The sequence below is a fragment of the Dasypus novemcinctus genome, chromosome 16 (genome assembly GCF_030445035.2).
Source record: "Dasypus novemcinctus isolate mDasNov1 chromosome 16, mDasNov1.1.hap2, whole genome shotgun sequence".
Lineage (NCBI taxonomy): Eukaryota > Metazoa > Chordata > Mammalia > Cingulata > Dasypodidae > Dasypus > Dasypus novemcinctus.
In genome coordinates, this window is record NC_080688.1 from 32,771,479 (window position 1) to 32,796,088 (window position 24,610).

At 38.5% G+C, this 24,610-nt stretch overlaps 1 long non-coding RNA gene across 1 annotated transcript; it reads right to left on the reverse strand.

Annotated features, from left to right (window-relative positions):
* Positions 1-1,063: 1,063 nt before the first annotated feature.
* Positions 1,064-22,958, reverse strand: LOC131273663 (uncharacterized). Its single transcript, XR_009180929.2, has 4 exons — positions 22,794-22,958; positions 10,035-10,056; positions 9,211-9,306; positions 1,064-1,140 (listed from the first exon to the last, which is right to left on the reverse strand). It is a non-coding gene; the product is annotated as an uncharacterized lncRNA (long non-coding RNA).
* Between the last annotated feature and the right edge of the window lie 1,652 nt (positions 22,959-24,610).

Genomic DNA, 24,610 nt, shown 5'->3' on the forward strand with positions numbered 1-24,610 from the left:
TTGCTAGGAAGGGGAGGCTGATCACTTCCTGAGAGAACCCTAGTAGCCCCCCCAAAATTGGGGGGAAGCCATTCTCTCTAGGTCTGGGAAAATGAGAAAAACTGGGAAAAAGCCTGGTGTTTTGGGTTTGTCTAACTGCATGTTAGAATCTGATACTGGTCTTATATCCACTGAAGGAGTGGAGGCTTGATTATAATAGGAAGGGATGTTTATAGGTTCGAGTGCTAAAGTCCTGGAAATTGGTCTGGATTTTTAAAAAACTTGATTACAGGAAAATGGATCAGCTTTTCTAGTGAAGCTTGGTCTGGGTGTAAAGTTAAACAGTGAAAAAGGTCTAGCTGGAATCTTTTGTTATGGTGCTGAATTGTGAATGAATTCACTTTATAGCAAGTGTTAATGTTAAGTGTTCTCTCTAAGGTTTGTGATGGCTGCAGGGGCAGTCATACTGAAAATATATACATAGAAATTGTGGGCCAGATTAGTGACCTTTGTGCTTCTGTCTGTGTCAGTTCAATGCTAGTCTTGGAATTGTGTGGTTATGTAAAGTAGAATTTAGTTGAGCTGGAACTCTCCCTTGCCATTGGCAAGCAGGTGAAATGATTATAGGGCAAAACTGAGGAGTCTGGATGTTTGCAGAGTCTAGATGTTTGTGCATGCTCTGCTGTCTTCTCTCTGGTCTGCCCCTTTGCCGAGCCTTGGAGGCCATCTGTGTCCACACCACACACCCAAGTTTGTTGGGGCTGCCCCAGTCAGTGTGGTTGGGTCCCTGGGAGTGGTGCCAAATTTGAGTAGGGTCTGTCTGCTCATTTTGGCAGGAAGCTGGAAAGGGGGGATCGGCTTGCCCCTTTCCAGTGAGTCCACACCTTCTATTCATAAGCTGCATTCCTATTTGATTGTTGTGCACCCAACTGCCTGGAAGGGCAGAAGTGAAGGGATTGAAAAGCAGAATCAAAATAAGTGCAGTAAAGTTCCCTCCCTAGGATGTCAAGGCCAAAATCTCTCTCTCTGTAAGACTGTAGAAATACTTTGGAATGTTTTAAAACTGTAAAATCGTCTGAAGAAAGGAGGCTTGAAACAATAGACTGCTAATCACTTGACAGCTTTTTCAATGGTCTGGCTGGGTACTTCAGTGTTGTGAAACTACAGAGGGAAAAGAGAAAAAAAGAATGAAATGCCATTTTAAAATCTATGTTTGGCTTTTGTCAGTTGCTGGCGCCTAAGAATTCATGGTAAAAAGGTAAAATGGTAGTTTAAAATGAATCTTTAAATGCCAATGATCTCTTGCTGGTGAATTAAATGCATAACTTGCAGATGAGAATTTGTTCCATTCCTAAGAAAAGGCAGAACTTCAAATAATTTTTATTAATAAAATTCTTGTAGCTTAATTAATAAAGGTATCCAATTCACCTTAAGGTTAAAAAAATTAATAAAAACTGTAACTGAGTTAAGATCATTTATAAATGCATTTATATTATGAAACAGTGGAAAGATAATAACTGAAATTATAGCTGGGTGAATTTAGCCTGAAACTATTATTTAAGTGTAAATTCTAAACTAACCTTACCTTTGTTTATGGTTGCCTCGAGCCTAGCCTCACCCCTTGCCTTTGCTGTGGTTGTTTCATAACAGCTCCTGTCCTACTGGTATTAGTAACCCTGCTTCCTCTCATGAATCTAAGTGTGGACTGGATTGCTGCCTGGTGGAATTCTTAGCCTTTGGGTTAAAGGACCACTGGAGTTTATTATCTCCAAGGACTGGAGAGAATAAAGGGAGTCTCCTGCCTTGACTGTCAGTGTTCCTTGGAGTGGCAATTTATGAGAGAATCCAGTTTGTCTCCCTGAGACTTCCAATCGCCTCAGTGAATATACATAGAATTAGTCTTGTTGCTTATCAAAATTCTGCTAAATTCAAGGTAAAATATAAAGTCTTAACCAAAAAAAAAAAAGGTGCTAAAGCACTGGGAACATTTTAGTTACAAGCCATTAGTTAAGAAACAAAATTCTTGTGGAAAACTTCATGGTCATAGTGTAAAACTGCACAGTCATAAGTGCAAATTAAGAAAAGTTTCAGGAGTCTTTTAAATGTTTTGCAGTCACACTTATTTTGTAAAAATGGAAGTTTTAAGTAACTAAAGTTATGTTTTTGTGTCAAACTATTCATGTCTGCCTATTTGCTCAAATTATTGAGGTTAAATACGCAGTTATATAAGTAATATATATTTCTGGACACCAAATTAAGCTAAACAGTATATAAAATAATGCAAATTATAAGTAACATCAATGAGTTGTGTTTCTGTGTCTAACTCTATTTTGTGTCTACCGTTCGCTCAGTGTATGTCTTCATATATCAGGATGATAGTATCAAATTAACAAGTGAGAATTCTTAAAAAAAACCTTTATTCAAATTGTTAACAATTAAATATAGTTATATATAAGAATAAATATTCTTGGAGCCCAAATTAGACTAAGCAGAATGAAAAAGTCATATAAAAATCTGATTATAAAAACTATTGGGAAAGGGCCTCCTCTTTGCAAGAGCTTTGAAGGCAAATAAGTGTGGCACATTAAACCTATCTACTAGGCTAAGGAATTAAGAATCCGGTTGCCCTATAATTTCCCAATTCAAACCTTTTGTCAGCCATAAAAAAAAAAAAAAAAAGATTAGTTTTGTTTTCACGTAAAGGAAGAAAATATTGATTAATGTACCCTGGTAGCCTGCTGCCTCAGTCTCCCACTCCCAGGTTAAACAGCAAAAAAGGAAACCAGCTTAAGCCAGTCCTATAGGCAATAAAAGATGCCCAAGAATGAGCTATGTCAATACCAATTCAGCACTAAATTCCATTCCTTATTTGACAAAGGGGAGCAGGTAAAAACTAAAATGGTTGGAATGTGATGGAGGAATCAGTTAAATCACAAACTTTTGCGTGGGAAAGTTAGATCTTCTCAGATAAGCTGTAACTTCTGAAGTATCCAATCTATGGAGAAACAGAGGAAGAGCTTGTGTGCTAGGCTTAGGAGCATAAATTGTGTCATTTTTCTTTGTTCAGGGTGCCAGGATATTTTCTGGTTCTGTGCCCGTTCTTGCAAATTGAGAATAAATTCTTTTCTTCTCCTCAATCGGGTGAGCCTTATTTTCTTCCAGAAGAAAATTTCTTTCCAACAAAAATAAAGGTAATTAGTGAATCTGTTCACAAATTTCAGTAAGTAAAAAAAAAAGTCCATAAAAACCATGGAGAGGTCTTTCCTGGACTATGAGTAAACAAATTAAGTAATTGTGTAATGTGTTTTGAAACCTGGTAGTCAGCATGCTTTTAAAAATTATTCATTTTTATAACTTAAGCAAAAGAAAATTTTTAACTTCCTGTAAAGATAAAAAGAGAACATTCCTTGCATAAACTATAATAGTTTCAATTTTATTTAGCTTGAGTGTAATCTCCCATAGTTAACTTATAAACTAAATTAATATTATATACAAAATCTTTAGATTAATGAAAATTTAAGTTCACATTAATAAAATTAAGCTAAAAAAAGATTGTAGATATTCTCTCGTAAAGAAATAAAGTAAATTACTTTAGTTAGTAATTATAATTTACTAAGTTTATTTAAATATAAGGTAACTAGTCGATGTGGTTGTAGTCGACTATAAAAACTTTGTAAAACATCTTCCAAACTGAAAATATTTAAATAATTCTAGTTCTAAAAGTCATTGTTAACTAAAAACTTAGATTGGTATTAATTGCAAAAAAATAACTTTGTGATAATAAAACCCATCTGAAGGCCACTGCAAGGTGCATATTTAAGTAAATGGTAATAAAAAGTTATCTTAATTCTATTGGGAATCTTCTGTTTTCATTTTAACAATGGAAAATAGGGTTTTTTCCCTCTATTACTAAAGTAAAGTACCTACTGTTTTCTTCATGGTAAAATTGTGTAAGTAAACAGTCTTTTGATATATGATGTGTTGCATTAAATTGTTTAAAATATATATAAAAACAAAGAACAAACTTTAACATTGTCAAACTCTTTTGTGCATTCAAACCAGGCCTTGAATAGAATACAAATTGCCTCTCCATGTGAGTTACTGACTAGGCTGGTCACTGACCCCTCAATTAAAAATATTTGCTATATCAGCCTCTGGTTCTGCTCCTGAAGTTGATGGAAACCACGTTGCAATTTCAAGCCCCTGCAGCAGCCAATGATAACTCGGTAAAGCCAAGTGTACAATGGATATCGCCTCCAAACTGGCAATATTCCATAATGCCAGAGAGCACTATGCACCAGGCTAGTAGAATACTGGAAAATCTCTCTAGGATCAATGATGCTGCGACTTGATCACTGCGTGAAGAACATGCTAAGTGGAACCATGATGCCAGGATATTCTAAGTAAAACTTAAACACAATTGGTATTATGGCCTGCTCTCATGCAGAGATAACATGTTAAGTATTACAAACCTGAAACTTAAAACTAATAATTACAACTCTGAATCTTTATGCATTAAGTAATACATTAGTTAATATTAAGTGCTGTACTTTTATCCTGTACTAAATATATGCCTAATAATTATAACGTTATTGTTTCTATTTTGAATCAAGTGCAAAAGTATATTAAACATGTTAGATTCCTAGTAAATTCATTTTCTAAACAGTTAATAAACACATATATAGAATAAGGTGGCAGTCTCAGCCAAACTCGGTCAACTTACTATTCTACTGTACTCTACTCTGTAGCAAAAATGAGGCTTGCTTGCTAATAATAAGTCACCTATTGAACAAGTCAAAATTACCAAAAATTGTACAATTAAAACCAAAATATAAAAAAAAAACACCTTTATTCTGTAGTTCTAATCACTCCCAAAGCTAAAAACTAAAAAAATTTCCAACCTGGTGTACTAATCCTGAATGAAACCAATTACCCAAAGGGTGCCAGTTCACCAGGAGCATCTGACAGAGCACATGAGTGCCAATCATTAAACAGCTTGAAATGTGTCTTCAAACAAAGCTAAGTATCTATTGCTATTTCTCTCTAAAAATAAATAACTTTATATATATATACTGTTCCCACCAGCTTTTAAGAAGGAGTGCAATCTTTATAAGCACCTAACCTTGTCTACATGTGTGATCCAATGGCCTCTTTTAAAACCAAGTATTTCAAATTTTTAATTAAGTTTGTTTCTTTCAGAGTGAACATCTTATTAACCATATGAAAACCTCAACCAACTTTGTACAGAAGGCCAGATCCATCTTCCTCCAGTTAAAATAAAATAAGAGTTTTACACCTTGTTAGGCAATGATTACAGCCCATGGCCAGCAGGAAGCAGTTACAGAAAAGAAATCATCTCCCTTGAGCACCCCTTTAAGATTAAAGGTGTAAACTCTTTAAGGGTAAAACAAAATTAATAGATGGATCTGGAACCTGACTGGAAATCCATGTGAGCACTGGTGGCCCCAGGATGACTGCAGGGGGGCCCCCGCCCCAGGATTCTGTTGTCCAGAATAAAAACTTCTAAACTTCTAAAAACACAGTCCTGGATGCTACACTAAAAAAATTGATAAATAATCAATCAAAACAACAAACAGCTATCTACCTCATAGCTCCAACAATAATTAGGCCAAAACTTAGCAAGTTAAACTTTGGCAAAGGGGAGAAATGATGTGGGCTATGAGTGGGAAGCTCTTTGTCTCTTCAGGGATAAGCTAAGCTGTCTGTGATTTGTGAGTGTGAAACGATAAGAGGCTGCAGTCCTGCCCTTGGTAACCATGGCAACGACTCCGGTCCCAAGAAACAATTTAACAATGCAAAGTCTATAAACTTTAAGTATTCAGGAAAAATGCAAACCAAATATGCTAAAAGCTTATCTAAAATGTCTGAAGTCCATGCTAAAAGCTTACCTAAAATGTGAAAAATATATATATTAATTCAAGCCTATTGAAACCTGAAACAAAAGAACATTTAACCTTTCCTTTCTGTATTAAAAAAAACTCAAAAGTCTTGTTCAGGGCTTGGGTTTGCAACAGGAAGCTCCCGAGTCCAGCCAGCCATCAATAAACCATTTTTCCTTCACAAAATCTTTCATGAGTCCTAGCCTCTCTGTACACAAATAATTAAACCTCTCTCAAATTCTACAACAGTTTATGTGCAGAAACAATTAGAATGCACAGACTCATAGGGTCAGGTTACCAGGGGACTGGGTGGGGTAAGGAATGGAAAGTTAAGACATCACATGTACAGGGTTCCTATTTGGAATGAGGTATGGTGGTGATGGTAGCACAACACTGTGAATTACCTAATATACTCTGCCAAGATGTCTTTGTATGTTTATAACTCCTGCTGTCTCACCTTTGACATTATGTAATGTTTGTTCTGTATTTGCCATCTACTAAGTCTGAAACACATGGCACCTCCAATAGCTAAAAAGATTCTTTACAGTGTTTTGAAGATTTTATTCTACTAGAAGCATCTCACATCAGTCACTTTGTTGTGGGAACAGAAAGGATTCAATGATTGTGTATTGAAGGCTAAGACTCAGGAATATTCTGAGAAGGAAGATTTATTATGACCTCCAGGCCCGGTAGATTCCTTCCAAAAACCTGAGCCCTGAATAGGATTTCTGGGTCCCTTTTATGCAGAGGATGTAGGAACAAGGATTCAAATGGTGCTTTTATGCAAAAAGGACTTTTCTTTGTTAGTTTCCTAGAGTTTCAAGTGTTTGTTTGAGTACCAGATAGGTATTGAATTAACATATCCCCCACATTCCAGGTAAGCTTGAATTAACATATCGCCCACATTCAGTCTGGATGTAACTTTGAATACACATTCAGTCTACATCCTTTCTGAATATTGAAAGCCTATAGGGCCTATATTATTTAATTGGCTTTCTAGAACTAGGCACACTTGGGTAAGTGTTCTTTGAATTCATGCACAAGCTATAGTACCTCAAGTTTGTTGACAGCCAGTACAGCAAGGGGAAGATAAATCTCAATTAGGTGACTGGATTAGTCAGCCAAAGAGGTGCTGATGCAACATGCCAGAAATTGTTTGGTTTTTATAAAAGGCATTTATTTGGGGTACGAGCTTACAGATACCAGGTGGTAAAGCATGTGTGCTTCCCTCACCAAAGTTTATTTTCATGTGTTGGTGCAAGATGGCTGCTAATGGCTTTGAAGGTTCACACTTCCTAGGTTCCTCTCTTCCAGGGTCTTGCTTCTGTCTGCGTTCAGTGTTCATCACTTCCTAGGGCTCCAACTTCAGCATCAAATGCCAACATCTAAACTCTAACCTTAAGAACCCTTAACTCTGTCCTTTACCATGCCTTTTATCTGTGAATCCCCACCCTTCAGTGGGTGGGGACTCAATGCCCTACTGGGACAAGAGGTTTATAAAATTACTTAATCAAATAAACCTATGAATCCAATATAATCTAATATGCTCAGAGGAAAAGAGCAGTTTACAAACATAATCCAACATTTCTTTTTGGGATTCATCAATAATATCAAACTGCTACAGTAACTTGGTCATAGAGAAAGCAAGGTGAATTAGTTTGGTGGAGCATAGAAAGACTATGCATTACCAAAATGACAGAGGCAGTGAGCAACAGAAATTCATGGTACCTGAACACTGTTCCTCAAAATAAATCATAGACAAGAATCCATGAAAGTAGTTAGGATGGAAAGAAAAGTATAAATTATAGAATCAAGGATGAAAGACAGACAATTTCATTGTGTAACTATGGAAATATATGGCATTACTTTTCCTCAAAAATGACACAGTTCTCTACCCTGGTCCACACGTTCATTCATACAGCACTGTTTGAAGCAGTGAACTCAGGAGTATCTTCCATTTGCATATCCATCTTTTTCTGTCATACATTTCCTAGAGCTCTTCTGTTTTCATCTCAGCATTTTATTTTCCTGTCCAGCCCACCTTTCCCAGACTACAATGAAACACAGTCATTTTGCAGTTCTTTTATAGATTCTGTAGAGGATAGAACATTTGTGTGCTACATGTGTGGAAATGGACTTGGGAACTTGGTTGGGAGGGTGAGGAGTGGGGCCTGAATCCAGAAACCAGGAATCCACTGTTTACTTTCCAATGTCAGAGCATTTTTATTAAGTGAGAATTTCTTCTCAAAAAGCAACCGAGGAAATTGGATGTAGCTTACGTAATAGAGCTTCCACCTACCATATGGGAGGACTGGGTTTGATCCCTGGGGCCTACTGGTGAAAAAGAAGAAGAGAAAGCATGCCCACTCAGCAAGCTAGTGTCTGTGCGAGGGCCTTCATGGTGAGCCAGTGCCCTGTGCAAGTGAGTCATGCAGCAAGACGATGATGCATCAAAACAGAGACAAGGGGAGAGTCAAGGTGAAGCCCAGCATAAACCAGGAACTGAGGTGGTGCAATTGACAGGGAACTTCTTTCCACATTAGAGGTCTCCAGGATCAAATCCTGGTGAATCTTAGAGGAGAGAAGACAACACAAGAAAAACTTTAAATCTTAAAAAAAAAACAAAAAACAACCTACTTCCAGGTCATAATTATTGGGCACTGGGCCACTCAGTTCACATTGTAATGTTGATAATTCAGGATTTGCCTAAAAATTGAAAAAGAGAAATAATGTACCCAATGTAAAAAAGAAGTCAAAAGCCAAATCATGGCAACAGTTAGAAACAAAACCTTTACCTAGTATTAATCCCTGCTATCCTGACCTTCCTCCAATTCCAGTGGAACTTATATACTTTGAATTATATATATCAGGATTTTGTTCATTCTGCTGAGTGTTTTATTGCTATCCTACACAAAGCATATTGAGGTCAGTAATGATCAATCATTAGTTTTACTTCTATTTTTAAGATGTCATCCAGGATAGAAATGACATTTTTCCCTTAAACTTATTCACTTTATCTGAGAGAGTCTTATTTAGTTTGTTGACTTCTTCAACATGGTTCTTTACTTCATTGAGCCACACAAAAATGTTATAAGGATTTCAGAGTTCAAAATATAAATTACAGTGTTATTCAAACCTAGATCCAAGTGGCTAAGCCCCAACAAAACTAAGGAACATATACACATATGATACTAGCTTCAGATTTAGACTGTTTATAGAAAATTGTGATCTAACACACTCCAATGAAAGAAATTATACAATAATAATGGAATCAGAAGACACATGGAAAGAACTCAAGATGAAACCTGGAAAAATTAAAAATTATTCATACCTTCTCTTTATGCTCTGATACTTCTTTAAATGAGTATTTTGTTTTCCTCCATGCAATACTTCAAAGTCGCAGCTATTTTGTCTTCTTGACATGGACCTGCCCATAAGAAAATAAGGAGAAATGAATAAAATAGAACTACCCTAATAATTAGCAGCAAAGGCACATGATCTGGTATCTACAACATTCCATAGGATTTCAGACTTCCCTGACTGGTACTGAATTTTCTCATCCAACCCTAATATATAATGTATTGAGACCATGGATCTCAAGAGACAATTTCTTAATTACCCCACCTAAGATGCAAGTATGGAATTCATTCTCCCCATTTTACAACACACTTATTTCTACTCATTCTCCTCTGGAATTAATGGCTCCTTCCACTAAACCTTCACAACATCTGGCTTACATGCCTATTAGGCACTTAATTTGCCCATCAATATTTGGAGTCTTCTCTAAGCCTTACGTTTCTGGATACACACCAACAGTGCCCCATTTTCAGTTTTTCTGTAGAGCCATGTTGTGCCAGATATCACTGACCCCAAACCTCAGAGTATCATCAATGCTCTCTAAAAATTTCTATAGTAAATTGAACTCCCCTTCTCCCTAATCCCACTGTCTGTTCCTCCTCTCGGTCTCCTTTCTTAGCTGGTAGTATCAGTATCTACTCCTTCATTCAGGCTGACCAGCCATTAATTCTAAATTTTTCCAAGTTATAAGGACACCAGGCATCAGAAATCACTGAATCTTCAGCTTCAGAATTAGAACCCACATCAAGCACCAACATTGAGAGAACACTACATTGACAATATAAACTAAAATATTACCTGCATAAAATCTATGCTCCACCTAAAAGAAAGTAAACAAAATTAAATTGAATGTCAAAACATTTTATTGATAAAAATTTTCTAAATCCTGATAAGCCTTCAAAATCATAACCAAGAGATATTTTAATATTGGATTGGTTTAGAATAATGAATCCTGTATTAGTCAGTATTCTCTAAGGAAATAACTATCTGGAGATACCTGTGAAAAAATAGATAAGCTTTTAAAAAAATGACTTTTAATTTAAGTGGCAATACTTTAATATTAGTTTCTGGTACAAGCACTAAGGCAAATAAAATACATAAAATACCTTATTTTGGAATTAAAGTCTGTCTACACCTTTCTTAAACATGTACAAATCTACTTGTTTTTAATAATGGGAATGACAGACACTTTTATAATAAATATGATATCCTTATCCTCAAATTACTTATTTGTCAATCCCTAAATGGAAACACAAGTTTCAGAATCAGAAATTGTTTTAAAAGCCCATGAGCAAACAAAATTAGAGGCAAAATCTTTGGACTGAGAAACACCTCTTAAAAAACATCTAAGATAACTTACTAAGAGTTGGATATTTGGTAGAATTGACAATTGCAATAAGCCGGGTCAGATGATTGTCCCAGACAAATTCAGCAAGGGTCAAATCAGGAAGAGAGTGGGGACTGCTGGAGAAAATGCACAAGCATCAACAGAAACACCTGCTAACATCTGCTGCAGAGGGCAGAATGTTCTTTCAAAACCCCACTCATTTCCACATGACATCACTGAATTATAGTATAATAAAATCCAGGCAGGAACCTATTGAAATACTAGGTGTTGTAGCTGCTTTTTATCACCTACAACATATTTCCCCATTCCAATATTATAAGTGATAATTAGGTGCTAAGGCCATCCCCAAAAACTTGTAATAATGGAATCTTATTGTAGCATGGAAACATGAGAATGTTAATGAAAAATGCATCCAGAGATGTCCAACTTGGAAAATCATGAATTCTTCATGTGAAGAATTCCCCAGGGGAAGTAAGGGGGAGATTAGGACATGTACAAAAAGCAGGTGGAAAGAAGATATTTCTTTGGCCTAGAATCAGAAATCACTTTACTACCTAAGCGGGAACTATGAATATCAATTAAATGTGCCTAAGTGTTGATCTCAGATGAAGCAGAACTTCAGGTTTCATCCTGTTGTATTTGTGAAATAATGTTACAAATGTTTTGGTATATAAAACTAATTCTTGGAAGGCTGGGCAAGATGGTGTCTGAGTGAGTGCACCTTATAGTCTCTCCTGCAAAGAAGCGGTAGGGCAGCATTGGAAATTTTTCAGGACCAGCCTGTTTCGGGGTTTTGCAGGGCAGGAGGTGTCTGGACAGCGATTTGGTGGATGGTTACAGAGAAGATTCGTGTAAAAGGTAGAAATTAGGGTCTCTTTCATGGAGATAGGGGCTGCACGCAGGATGCTTCCCCCTGGGGTGGGCAGCAAGGCAGTGGCGATTCCTGGAGGCTCTGCTGTGCTGGGGAATTCCTAAGCCCTGAGCAGGCTATCTGGGGGCTTTCAGGGCAGGAGGTGTTTGGAAACCGCTTTGGTGAGACAGCGACAGAGGAATTTTTTGCGAGATGTGGAATTTTGGGTTTCTGACACAGAGATCAGCACTTCCGGCTATGGCCCTGCTCCCTAGGGCTGGCTGCCGATCTGTGGTGGTCCTTAAATTATTTGCAATATAGAGGCATCATCAGCAGGCTGTTTCAGGGGCTTGCAGGGCGGGAGGTGTCTGGAAGCTGATTTGGTGAAACAGTGACAGAGGAGATTTTTGCAAGGCGTGGAATTTTGGGTTTCTGACATGGAGATCAGAGCTTCTGGCTAGAGACCCACCTGCTAGGGCTGGCTGCCTATCTGCAGCAGTCCTTAAATTGTTTGCAATTCAGAGGCACCCCCAGCAGGCTGTTTCAGGGGCTTGCAGGGCAGGAGATGTCCTGAAGTCGACTTGGTGAGACAGCAACAGAAGAGACTGTTGTGAGAGGGGGAATTTTGGGTTTCTGACACAGAGGTCAGAGTTTGTGGATGTGGCCAACCCCCCCCCCCAATAGGGCTGGCACCCAGCTGCGGGGATCCCTGAAGGCTGTGTTGCACTGTGGTGCTCCCAGGCTCCCTGTTAACCAGATTCGAGGTTCCCAGGTCTGTGTCCCCTAAACCTTGCTGGCCCACACCCAAGAGACTCACAGACTTCCCATCCCTGAATCCACCATGCCCTGAGGGCCATCTGAGGTCCTTGATTGTCCTAGCCCTCGGCATTTGCGTTTTTTTTTCTTTTCTTTTCTTTTCTTTCCTTTTTCTCTTTTTTCTTTTTTTCTTTTTTTTCTTTTTTTACTGTTTTGGTTGCTAATATTGCATTATCTCCTAGTCTTTTCTCCCATTGTATCCCCCAAGTTCTTTTATTCATTTATTTAGGGTTTTTTTTTCATTTTTTCTTTTCTTTTTCTTGCTTGTTTCCCTGCCTTTTCTTTGCCCACCCCCCTTTTTTTCTTCTCTTTTTTTCTTTTCCCTCTTTTTCTTCTTATTTTATCTTAATTATACAATAGGTGCTTCAGGGAACACCTCACATTTGCTGGGTTTCCTCATCCTCCATTTCCTCGTTTCTGTGTGAATATATTTTGGCCACCTACACTATGCCCTTTCCCCCACATCTTGATATCCTCCATTATCTACTGTCTCTCCTATGTTCCACCTCTCTTTCTTTGGTCTCAAAATTGTCTAACTTTTAAATTCTAATACCTTTGTTTTGTTTTCTGTCTTTTTTCCACTCTTGATACTACTGTCTTTCTTTTCTCTTTCCCTCTCTCATGAAAACACTGTCTTTTAAATTCATACTATATTCCTCCCATATTCAGTCAACTATCTCATTATAGGTACTCTACTTACTGCTATAACTCTACACAACTTACATGAATCTAATATCCATTCTCCGAGATCTCCTTTTGTTGCTCTGTTAACATTTATTACCAATACTACTTTACACATTTTCCTTTTTCACACAATTGCCTTTCCCTGGCCCTAATATTTTTCTTCAAAGTGAACTCAGCCAGCAACAAAAAATTAGAATAAGAAGAACAAAGTGACAAGGAGAAGATATAACACTTACATGAAAACAACTAATTAATCCCCAAGAGTAGACAAAGAAGCTAAGGAACTGATTAAACCCATCAAGATAAAATGATGACCAGAGAGCAACAAAAAACTACAAACCAAACCAGTAATCAGGAAAACATGACTGAATCCAATGAACAAACTAAAAACCAGGAAGGGGAGCAGAACTTCAGACAAGTAATTAAAGATCTCAGAACATGTATTAGAGACAAACTTAATGAAGTAAAGGAAGAATTTAACAATATGAAGAAAACACTTGGAGAGGAAATTGCAGACATATGCAAAAAGATAACAGATATGAAGGGAATGAAGATCACAGTTCAAGAAGTCAAAAATACACTCACAGGAAATAGCAGCAGATTAGAAGAGGCAGAGGAGAGAATTAGTGACATGGAAGACAGTACATCAGAAATAAAACAGTAGAATTGATTGATAAAAAGATAGAAAAAATCCAGCTAGGACTTAGGGAACTGAAAGACAATGCAAGATACACAAACATACATATTGTAGGCATCCCAGAAGGAGAAGAGGAGGGAAAGGGGTCAGAAGGGGTGTTGCAGGAAATAATGGCTGAAAACTTCCCAAATCTACTGAGAGAGATAGATGTACATATCCAGGAAGCACAATGCACCCCAAACATCATAAACCCCAACAGGCCTACCCGAAGACATATGCTTTTCAAATTATCCAAAGCTGAAGACAAAGAGAAAATTCTAAAAGCAGCAAGAGAAAAGAAAACCATCACATACAAGGGAGGCTCCATAAGATTAAGTGCTGATTTCTCATCTGAAACCATGGAGGCAAGAAGACAGTGGCACAATATAGTCAAGGTAATAAAAGAAAAAAATTTCCATCCAAGAATACTCTATCCAGTGAAACTAGCATTCAAAAATGATGGAGAGTTCAAAATATTCACAGATAAACAGAAATTGAAAGAATATGCCAACAAAAAACCTCCCCTTCAAGAAATACTGAAGTTCTGCAGGAAGAAAGGAAAAAACAGGACAGGCAGAGTTGGAGGAGAGTGTAAGAGCAACAAAAAAGACAAAAAGAGAAGAAAATACAAACAAAATATGACAAACACAAGTCCAATCAAAATATGGCTAACATAAATAATTCCTTGAAAGTAATAACACTGAATGTCAACGGATTACACTCACCTGTCAAAAGATTCAGACTGGGACACTGGATAAGGAAATATGGCCCATCTATATGCCATCTACAAGAAACACATCTTAGACCCAGAGATTCATGGAGGCTGAAAGTGAATGGTTGGAAAAAATCTTACAAGCAAACAATAACCAAAAAAAAGGCAGGAGTACCTATTTTAATATCATACAAAATAGACTTTAAACGCGAAACAATTGTGAGAGATAAAGAAGGATACTACATATTAGTGAAAGGGACAATCTCTCAAGAAGAACAAACATAAATATTTATGCTCCTAACAAGGGCGCCTCCAAATATGTGAGGCAAACACTGGGAAAACTAAGTGAAAGAATAGATACATCTATAATTATAGTGGGAGATTTTAATACACCACTGTCAACTCTGGACAGAACATCTTAGAAGAGAATCACTAAAGAAACAAAGTATTTGAACAGTATATTATAGGAGCTGGACCTAATAGACATATACAGATCATTACACCCAAACACAGCAGGATATACATTTTTCTCAATTGCACATGGATCATTTTCCAAGATAGACCATATGCTAGGCCACAAAGAAAGGCTTAATGAATTCAGAAAGACTGAAATCTTAAAAAATAATATCTCTGACCACAGTGGAATGAAGCTGGAAATCTGCAAGGGCCAGAGGCCCAGATTTCACACCAAGATATGGAAATTAAATAGCACACTCTTAGAAAAACAGTGGGTCAAAGAGGAAATCTCAAAAGAAATCAATTATACCTTGAAACAATGATATTGATAACACAATATAATTAATCTTATGGGATGCAGCAAAAGCAGTACTGAGAGGGAAATTTATAGCCATAAATTAATACATCAAAAAAGAGGAAAGAGCAAAAATTTAAGAATTAACTGCACATTTGGAGGAATTAGTAAAAAACAACAAAGTAATCACACAGGAAGAAGAAAGAAAGAAATAATAAATATAAGAGCAGAACTAAATGAAATAGAAAATAAGAAAGAACTTGAAAAGATAAACAAGACCAAGAGCTGGTTTTATGAGAAGATAAATAAAATTGACAAACCCTTAGCAAGACTAACAAAGAAAAAAAGGGAGAAGATGCAAATACACAAAATAAGAAATGAGAAAGGAGATATCACCACTGACTGCACAGAAATAAAGACTATCATAAGACGATACTTTAAAAAACTATATTCCAACAAAAATGACAATTCAGAGGAAATGGACAAATTCCTAGAAACACATAAGCAGCCTACATTGATGAAAGAAGAAATTGATGATATCAAGAAACCAATCACAAGTAAAGAGATAGAATCAGTCATTGAAAACCTCCCAACTAAGAAGAACCCAGGGCCAGACGGCTTCACACACCTACAAAACATTCTGGAAAGAATTAACACCAATCCTGCTGAAACTTTTCCAAAAAACTGAAACAGAAGGAACATTGCCTAACACATTCTATGATGCCAACATTACCCTAGTAACAAAACCAAACAAAGACACCACAAGAAAGGAAAATTACAGACCAATTTCTCTAATGAACCTAGATGCAAAAATACTTAACAAAATACTTGCTAATCGTATTCAACACCACATTAAATGAATTACACATGACGAACAAGTGGAATTCATTCCAGGTATGCAAGGATGGTACAACATAAGAAAATCAATCAATGTAATACACCATATAAACAGACTAAAGGAAAAAAATCACATGCTTATATCTATAGATGCGGAAAAAGCATTTGACAAAATACAGCACACTTTCTTGATAAAAACACTCCAAAAGATCAAAATACAAGGAAATTTTTTGAACACGAGAAAGAGTATATATGAAAAACCCACAGCCAACATCATTTACAATTGGGGAAATCCTAAAGTCCTTCCCTCTAAATTCAGGAACAAGACAAGGATGTCCACTCTCTACCCTTCTATTTAACATTGTCTTAGAAGTACTTGCTTGAGCACTGAGGTAAGAACCAGATATAAAAGGCATTCAAATTGGAAATAAGTCAAAATTTCATTATTTGCAGATGACATGATCCCATACATAGAAAACCCTGAGAGGTCTACAACAAAGCTTCTAGAACTCACAAATGAATTTAGTAAAGTAGCAGGTTATAAGATCAATGCACAAAAATCAGTAGCATTTCTGTACACCAATAATGAGCAAGCTCAGGAGGAAATCAAGAAACAAATACCATTTACAATAGTAAATTAAAAAATCAAATATTTAGGAATAAATTTAACTAAAGAGGTAAAGAACTTATACACAGAGAACTACACAAGACTGTTCAAGGAAATCAAAGAAGACCTAAATAAATGGAAGAATAAATATTCCCTGTTCATGGATAGGAAGACTAAATATTATTAAGATGTCTATCCTATCAAAACTGATCTACACATTCAATGCAATCCCAATAAAAATCAACACAGCATTCTTTAAGGAACTAGAAAAACTAACTATGAAATTTGTTTGGAAAGGAAAGAGACCCCAAATAGTCAAAGACATATTGAAAAAGGAAAATGAAATGGGAAGAATCACACAACCTGACTTCAAAACATACTACAAAGCTACAGTAGTGAAAACAGCAAGGTATTGGGATAAGGAGAGACACACAGACCAATGGAATCGAATTGAAAGTTCTAATATAGAACCTCATATATATAGCCATATAATATTCGATAAAGCCACCAAACCCTCTCAACTGAGAGAAAATGGCCTATTCAACAACTGGTGCCTGGAGAACTGGATATCCATATGTAAAAGAATGAAAGAGGATTACCATCTCACACCTTATACAAAGATCAACTCAAGATGGATCAAAGACCTAAATATAAGCACCAAGACCATAAGGACTTTGGAAAGCAGTGTAGGGAAACATCTTCAAGACCTTGTTATAGGAAATGGCTTCATGAACATCACACCAAAAGCACAAGCAGCAAAAGAACAAATAGATAAATGGGACTTCCTCAAAATTAAAGCCTTCTGCACCTCAAAGGTGTTTGTCAAGAAAGTAAAAAGGGAGCCTATGCAAAGGGAGAAAATATTTGGCAACCATATATTGGATAAGAGACTTCTAATCTGCATATATAAAGAACTCCTATATCTTGAAAATAAAAAGATAAGCAACCCATTTAAAAAATGGAAAAAAAGATTTAAACAGACATTTCTCCAAAGAAGAAATACAAATGGCTAAAAAGCACATGAAAAAATGCTCCGAATCTCTAGCTATTAGGGAAATGCAAATCAAAACTACAATGAGATACCATCTTACTCCCATAAGATTGGCAGTTATGAAAAAAAACAGAAGAATACAAATGCTGGAGGGGATGTGGAGAAATGGGAACACTCATCCACTGCTGGTGGGAATGCAGAAGGATCCAACCATTCTGGAGGACAGTTTGGCGGTTTCTCAAAAAACTAACCATAGATTTGCCATATGACCCAGCAATTCCACTGCTGGGTCCCAGTAGAACTGACCCAGTAGAACTGAAAACAAGGACACAAACCAATATATGCACACCAATGTTCATAGCAGCATTGTTCACTATCGCCAAAAGTTGGAATCAACCCAAATGCCCATCAACAGATGAATGGATAAATAAAATGTGGTATATAAATACAATGGAATCCTACTCAATACTACTCAGCTTTAAGAACAAATACACTACAAACACACGTGATAACATGGATGAATCTTGAGAACCTTATGTTGAGTAAGGCAACCCAGGCATGGAAGGACAAATACTACATGACCTCAATGATATGAAATAAGTAAACCAAGCTGCCTCAGAGAGCTAGAGACTGGATGATAGGCTTACAGGAAATCGGGTGGTAGAGGAAGGATGTTAGCTGTCATCTACATGGGTGAAATCTATGATAAGCTGGAGGTAAGTATGTGTACAAGGAAGGGATAAAATGGGGGCAGAAGGTTAACTTTGGGTGGGGCTTTTTGGGCTTGAGGGGGGCTAGGGTTGGGCGGATGGGTAATATTGCCCAAGAAATTGGGGGGAGGGTGGGGCAACATACGAACATAGGAGATTGTCAGGTGTTGGTTGAGAGTATAATGCTGAAAAAACCTTTTCAAAATATAATTAAGAAAGTTACCTGTTTAAGATACTCAAAGGGGATAATCTGATGTAGGACAGACTCCTAGGGAATATGTGAATGCTCATTTTGCCAGAGTGGGTTATATTACTGGGTATAGACCCATATAATGAGAGTGAAGGTATACCCACATCCTGGGGAGGACTAATGCCATCAAATAGAGGGAACTGTATCTCTCAAGAGAAATGGGGGCTCCCAGGAGAGGGCAGTTGAACATGTCAAGCCCTCAACACTGTTGCAAGTATCTCTGAACATGACCCTTCAAGAAATGAAGATGGACTGTCACTGTGGGCCCTAAGGGGAGGGGGAAATAGATATTGAATAGATGGAACCAATGTAACTGTGAGGCCAATAGAAGTGTTTCACAAGAGTATGCAGGGATGGATATAAAACATGTAACATTAGACCAAAAACATATAGGGGCTGACAGACTAATAATGTAAATCATAATGTAAAACATAGGATAACTAAAAATTTAGAAAATTGTATAGCCTAAAGTATAAACCAAAATGTAAACCCAAAAGTTACCTTGTTTGAAAGCTATTGTCTCAATATCTGTACATCAGTTTCAGTAAATATGGTATGAATTATGTTAAAAGATTATTGCTGTGGAAGGGAAAAGGTTTTATATTGGATCTGTGGGAGTACTGAATATTGTATATATGAATTACTGTGATCTAAAACTCTTGTGAAGATAAGCTTAATAATTAGGAAAAAAGAAAAGAAAATGATAGGATGTAGAATTTCTCCAAATTAATATGTATTCTATACCTAACCTTTAAACTCATCGCTATATTCCATTTTACTATTAAGGGAACCTGGCATTATAGTGGGTTTCACTTTTCAGTAAGTTTTGGATCACAGAGTGGTTCAACAATGGCAGCGGAGGAATACTGGTATGGGATGTTATTGACAGGGGACATATGGTTGACAGGGAGTTATACAGGGCATGTGTCTGGGGTGCATGGAAATGTTTGGATATACTCATAGTGGAAACAATTAAAAACAACAGCTGGGGGGGGTGCTGGGTTCTTGGCTGGGGGGGCTCTGTCATGGTCCCTAGGGGAGCAGCAGCAGTCCCCCTGGTGCAACAGCAAGGACCAGGAAGGAATGAGGGTCCAATTGTGAGCCCCTGATACTAATGACTATGCTTGTGAGCCTATACACCTGAAATAAGAACAAGGCCTAGAGCAGCACTGTGCCTAAGAGTTCCCTCCTGAGAGCCTCCATGTTACTCAAATATGGCTAGTCTTGAAGTCAAACTCAGCATGTAAATGCACTGCCTTCCCCCCAGCATGGGACATGATACCCGGGGATGAGCCTCCCTGGTGCCGAGGGATCACTACCAAGTACCAGCTGATGATGGAACTAGAAAATGACCTTGAATAAAAGTTTCAACATGGACCAGCAGAATATCCCTGTCTACATGTAATAACAGGAGTTAAAAATGCTTTTTGACCTAAATCAAGGGGGAAATGGAAAGGATAAATGATTTTATATGGCTATGAGTCTCTAAAAAAGAGTCTGGAGGTTATCAGAAGGATTGCCCTTATGCACACCTGAGCAGAGTCTCAGAGACAGATAAAGTAGATACAACCCCAGGTATTGGTTCTTCTGAGGGCTAAAGAGATCCACAGGTTTTATGGTCATGGCAGATGGAGTTCACTGCCATGTCAGTTGGCCCTTCTTTGGAGATGTTGTTTCTGCGTGATGGAGCTGAACGCAGATGTGATCTCTTTTCACAAGCCTTTCCTGTTACTTTACCAGAATTGTAGTTGGTGCTGGGGTTTAAGATATATCTAGGGGATCTGACTCTATGAACTGGCCATATGATAGCCAGGCCCTGAGCCTCAACAGACTTCAGCTCCTACACTCTGGTTTATTGGACTTATCCCACTCAGCTAACATGGAGTTGAAGAATGTCAACCACCACACCATGGAGCCAAGAGTGCCTACTACTGAAAGCAGGAAGGTTGCATCCAGTATCCATGTGGATTCTAAGCCCCCTCTTGACACAGATGTGGAATGGACAAAACCAATCCAGGGTCCACAGGATGGAGGAATACAGTAAGGATTAGAGTGGACTTACTGATATTCTATTCATGAACTATTGTGGTTAGTAATCGAGAAAATGTGGCATTAGTTTGGAAAAAGTGGCCATGGTGGCTGCTGGGTGTGGGGAATGGGAGGAAGAGATGAGATGTGGAGGCATTTTTGCGACTTGGAGTTGTTCTGGGTGGTGCTGCAGGGGCAATTACCAGACATTGTAGATCCTCCCATGGCCCACTGGATGGAACGTGGGAGAGTGTGGTCAATGATGTGGACCATTGACCATTAGGTGCAGCGATGCCCAGAGATGTATTCACCAAATACAATGGATGTGTCATGATGATGGGGGAGAGTGTTGCTTTAGGGGGAGTGGTGGGGTGGGGGTGGTGGGGGGTGAATGGGGGACTCATATTTTTTGAATGTAATATTTTTTAAAAAATGAATTAAAAAAATTAAATTGAAAATAAATAAATAAATAAAATGAATTCTTCTTCTGGGGATCAAAAACAGATCCTTTTATATGACTAGAGGGAAACATTTATGATTATCTCACAATTTATAAGGACTCTCAAAACTGCAATTAAAATAAGAAAGTAAAGTAAATTTCATACTGAATAAAAGGATATAAACATTTTTTAAGACATTACATTATATAACATGAAATTTCTTTCTAGGATGGTTATGAGATCAGAGTTCTATTAACAATAAATGAAAGTGCCTCCCTAATAACTAATATTTCACTTTCAATAGGAAGTATTTTTAAATTGAAGTGTTCACTTTGAAATTATACAGTTGTCATATTCACTGAGTTGTTTACCTCAAAATTTTACCTCAAAAATTTAAACTATATTTAAACTTTTCCTCACACTCCCCATTGCACTCACCAACCCCAGCCATCAGCCTTTTAATTGGACAGTAAGCCTCTGGCAGGAAAAAGTAATCCTCTCCTACAATGTCTTCGCTGCCAAAGAGAGATCAAGTACCTGCAACGCGCTGTCATCCTGGACTTTTAACAACAGATGGATCTTATAGCCGCCGAGATCAACAAGAATTGGACATTGGCCACCCTTGCTTGCAACGGCAAGATACCACCCCCTAAATTTTACATTTATATCCCCGTCATACTCACCTCCCTCTTCAGCCCTGCTTCCCTCATTGCTTACTGCCTCTTGGGCCTCAGCTACTTGTTGCTGCTGCCATCCTGGTTCTTATTTGAAAAGAAGGGGGAAATGCGGTCACCCCTCGGGCTGAAGTGTGGTTTGCTGGCCTGGTGGGGGAGCGGCCGTGGCAGGCCAAGCCGCTGCCCCCATAATAGGGTGGCTGGTCGGACTCACCGCCACCCCTGAAGGGAGCTCGGCATGGGCGCAGAAGGGGAGAAGGGTCTCCCCTTCTCGGCAGCCATGCTTCCGCGGCCGCCCCTCCTCCCGGGTGGCGCCACACGATGCCTGTGGGGCAGTACCCTTCTTCTTCCTTCTCCCTGCACAGGCGCAGGGCGGAAAATTCCAGTCTGCCCTTTTCCCCTCCCCCGACAGCAGCAACAGCCAGGCGTGGGCGGAAAAATCCAGTCTGCCCTTTTCCCCTCCCCCGACAGCAGCAACAGCCAGGCGTGGGCGGGAAACTCAAGTCTGCCCTCCACCCCAGCAACAGCAGCCACCAATCCCTAAACCCTGCCCCTTCCCCCAGCAACAGTGACAGCCAATCCCTAACCACCACCCCTCCCCCGTCCAGTACCGCCCACTGACCTTTCGCCGGCAACCAATCAGAACAGGGCGTGGCTTCGACCAATCAGCCTTCCCCAGCCCCTATAAAACTGTTGCCTCTCCCTCAATAAAGTGGACTTGCGTGTTTACCTTGTCTCCGCGGTAGTTCTTCTGCCGTGCGCCCTCCAGTCCTGAGAGCCCCCGACAAGGGCCTGGCCTCCCTTGTCCCCAGTTCGTCGCCTGCTTCTCCGGGCGACCCCTTTGTCGCCGGCTTCGCCAGGCGAACCCGTCAGCCGAACCGCGCAACCCCTTGTGAGACCGATCCCTCATCTGCTGCCGGACCGACCCCTCGTCCCAAGTGGGACCGACCCCTCGTCCCAAGCGGGACCGACCCCTCATCCAGAGCTGGACCGACCCCTCGTCCGCAGCCAGACCCCACCTCTACCGACCGAGCAAGCCGCCGCACTATATCACCAGGTTAGTTTCAAATTCAAGTATTAATTTGCATTCATATTGGTAATCTAAAATGAAACAAAAGGCCCATGACTAAATACATCTACTTTTTTCATGACTCACAGTATACCTACAGGTTAATCTACTCACCTCTGCAATGTTCATCCATAAGAATATGGCAATGAAAATAATTCCCAAGAAGACAGCAGTGGTGACAGTCTTCCATGGAAATCCATGAAAACGAGGTCCAGATAGGAAATTTTCTGGTAGAATGTCAACTAGCTGGAACAGCAATACTTGATATAATGAGAACCTCAGAAACTGTACAATGAAAGAGGCAACAAGAAACATTCACTGGAATTTTAATCAGTCTCTAAGAGATAACCATGTCCCCCAAAAACCTCTAGTGGATTCCACTGCTTCAAGGAAGATGGAAAATTGATTACTTCATGTTTTATGCTTGGTTGATTTTCTTGTTGGAAACTGTGAATTTGGCACCATTGAGTAGAATACTCTCTTTCCATGCCTTTTACAAGTGAATGCATTAACAGATTGTTATATCCATAAATGGAATAAAACTCAGCAATAGCAGTAACAAACTATCAATACACAAATCATGGATAGATTTAAAAATGATTGTAAGAGCCCAGGCAAGCAAAACAAAACACTATCTACTCCACATTCCATTTATATAAAATTCTACAAAATAAATTTTAGCCTATAATGACAGATCTCAGATTGACGGTTGTCCAGGGACTTGGCAGGGGATGTGTGGTGAATGGCAGGATGGACTATTAAGGCTCTGAACGAAAGATGTGGGGATCTTTGGTATGGTTAGTATCTTACTTGCTGAAATGTCTTTATGGATTTAGATATATGTAAAACTAAACAAATCCACACCGGTGTATTTTAATATACATCACTTGTAGATCAATAAAGCAATAGAAAAACAACTATAAAGAATGTAAGAGTTTTTCATTTGTTAACAAAAAAATTCAAAGCTTTCAGAAAATAGAGTTAGACCTATTAACCTATGAACCCACGTATAATTGGAAATATAAAAAGAAATCAAGAACGTACATTAGTGGGGCAGGGCAAGATGGCATCACAGTAAGAGCACCTGTATCATCACTCCTACAAAAAAAAAAAAGGATGAGTGGGGACGAAATCCTGCCTGAGTGAGCTGTTTTGGGAACCCACAAAGCAGGAGACTGCTGATCATGGATCCAGAGAAAGTGCAACAAGAAGGGTGACAGCTCAAGGTAAAAGTGCGGGTTTCAGCCCTGGGTTTGGCTCAGTGGAGGAGTTTCAGCCTTTAATGTGCAAGATCTCGGGTTCAGTTCACAGCTCCTCTTAGAGTAGTGACCCACTGGGATATTAGCAGATATTTTGAGACAGGGGAAATATAGATAATATCCTTGTATTAGCTTCCCTTGGGTCTTTTATTTTGCCCAGATAAGAGCTTAAGAGGGAAGTCTGGTTTTTTAATTTCTTTGGTTGACTCCTTGCTTGAGGGCTTGTGTTTTTTTTTTTTCTTGTTATTTTGTCTTTCCTTCCTCTTAATCCCCCCATCCTTTTTTCTTTCTGTCTCTCTTTTTTCTTTTCATTTTTTCCCACTTTTTTCGGTTAGGTGCTGCCAGCTTGTTTATTATTTGCTGTGCTTCCTCATCCTCAATGTTCTCTTTTCTGTGCTGATTTTGGCTACCAACACTATCTCTTTTCCCTCCTACATCTTTCTACATTCCAAACTTTGGTTGTTGCTCTTATATTCCCTCCCTTTTTTTAGCCCCCAGTTTTTCTGCTTCTTATTTCTAACTCTTTTACTTTGTGTTCAATTTTTTATTGACTCTTTATCTTGTTGTTCTTTATTTTCTCTTTCCCTTTTGCCTGATCATGCTAACCTTTTTTTAATAAAGATTTATTTTTTTATTTCTCTCCACTCCCCACACCACTCCGATTGTCTGTTC